Below are 2,217 nucleotides of genomic sequence, written 5' to 3' on the forward strand. Positions count from 1 at the left end.
GTAACCTGGCATATTTAATTACCTCGTCCTGTCAGGAGTTGATGGAGCAGCATTAAAAATTATTAAAAGTATGTCTACCAATATTTACACAGTGATTTCGTCTTTTTTATAGCAAATGTGCACCTTAGCCAGTCCAAAAACTATTTCGTTTTTATGTGGTACCATGATAGAATTCATTTGCAAACTTGCCAACACTTATTCCTTCAAATCATGAGACTAAAATCCTTTTAAGTGGAATCTCTAAAGCTCACATACGGTTTAAGAAATTACTTACAGATATTATCTGATCACACTGTAAAGGTTTATATAACTGCATGACAGGTTACATCTGATCACATAGTAAATGTTTAATATAACTGCATGACAGGTAACAGCTGATCACATTGTAAAGATTTAATATAAATGCACAACATCTGATCACATTGTAAAGATTTAATATAAATGCACAACATCTGATCACATTGTAAAGGTTTATATAACTGCATGGCAGGTTACATCTGATCACATAGTAAATGTTTAATATAACTGCACAACATCTGATCACATTGTAAAGGTTTAATATAAATGCACAACATCAGATCACACTGTAAATGTTTAATATCACTGCATGACATCTGATCACATATGAAGGTTTAATGTAACTTTACAACAGGTAAAGCAAGACCACCCTGCAATAAATTAAGACACAGCTTTATCGGAGTCATCAGGAGCTGATCCCAAGCGTATATCTGGAAGCTGTTGGTGTATGTACTGGTAAAGTGCTTGGCGACTGTGTAATGGATGCAATATCAACCCTGTGTAAAGCTGAACCAAAGATGGTTGTTTCTCAGTAGAGATATGTACATTTGTGCCAGCTCAACACATTGAAGCAGAAGCATTGAAGCGGTTTCTCGGACAGGGTTTACAGGACTAGGATTTAATTATATTAGGACATTTTAGTTTTTACAAACAAATCCTACAAAAAACAAGACTGGTGCGCATCTTGTGACAAAACAATGGCACTAATATATGTTGAGGTATGTCAGTAAAAGGTGTTTTTAAATTATTGTAGCTCAAATATGCATTTTAGCCTGGGACCAGCATAAGCCCTGTCAGGGAAACTGCACCATTGTTTTCCCATATCAGATGTAGGTTGCTTCAGGTTGAGTTGTGATTTTAAAGTGTAGTTGTGGTCAGAGACGGATAGATGCTCCCATTGTGTTTCTGCATCACAGTTTAGGAACATGTTGATTGTATCATCCTCACAGTTGTCCACTGCATCACTAAACATCAATGCATCTGTGAAAACAATATAACCATAAACAGTTTTATGTTAGTATTTAAAATAAACTTGCATCATGAGAATTAATATATAAATGGCACCCATACTTAAACAGAACAGTGTGTGAGAGAGAGATGCATTAAAAAGAGACAGAAACATTATACACACAACCTTTAACTTCAGTGTTAAATAATACGTTGTTTCAAGGTCATTATCAATATCTGAATGAGAAATGAACTGACATTCTAGCCTCTGAAATCTCAGTAACTTGTAGGAATCACATGGGCTACTGTAAGAATGCAATGTACCATAATATACTGTTGTAACGTTACTATCGTAAATATAAAAATATAGGTGGACAATTAAAACCATTCAAATAGTTGCATTTTATAAACTAACGTTACTGATCTTAAGTTTATTTGTAGAACGGACATCACAAATCTAACTTTAGGCGAACGAGCACAAAGTTAGCTAAGATAGCTTACCTGAAACTGGCCACCTTTTCAACACCAGGCGTGGTTTAAAGTTACCGGAACATCGTAGTCGAACCAATACTTGGGATAAGGGTGTTCCTCAGTTGGCTTAAAATTGATAAGAAAGAAACATAAAGGCGCTCGAGTGAGCTTTTTAAGCTTAACACGTCGCCTTCAGTCACTGCCTCAGCTGCTCATCGTCTATGCGGCCGGAAGAACGTTGACAAAATGAGCGAAATGGCGCCGCCCTTGTTGTCGTGAAAAATAAGGTGAAGAATACGGTGGCTTACAGAGGACACACATATACGCAAACGCGTTTTACATAGCTTACACTTTGGTGCCCTCTTGTGGCTTACTCATATGCATAACACTTAACTATAGCATTACATTACATTACAAATGAGGACATTATAACCATATTTAACATGTACCCCTAAATATGTAATTTTGGCTTACTCTGGCCTACACTATGGGGCGGTTACC

At 36.4% G+C, this 2,217-nt stretch overlaps 1 long non-coding RNA gene across 1 annotated transcript; it reads right to left on the reverse strand.

Annotated features, from left to right (window-relative positions):
* Window positions 1-417: 417 nt before the first annotated feature.
* LOC135740896 (uncharacterized) lies at window positions 418-2,002 on the reverse strand. Its single transcript, XR_010529289.2, has 2 exons — window positions 1,747-2,002; window positions 418-1,278 (listed from the first exon to the last, which is right to left on the reverse strand). It is a non-coding gene; the product is annotated as an uncharacterized lncRNA (long non-coding RNA).
* Window positions 2,003-2,217: the final 215 nt, after the last annotated feature.

This window comes from Paramisgurnus dabryanus, chromosome 24 (assembly GCF_030506205.2).
Source record: "Paramisgurnus dabryanus chromosome 24, PD_genome_1.1, whole genome shotgun sequence".
In the NCBI taxonomy this organism is placed as follows: domain Eukaryota; kingdom Metazoa; phylum Chordata; class Actinopteri; order Cypriniformes; family Cobitidae; genus Paramisgurnus; species Paramisgurnus dabryanus.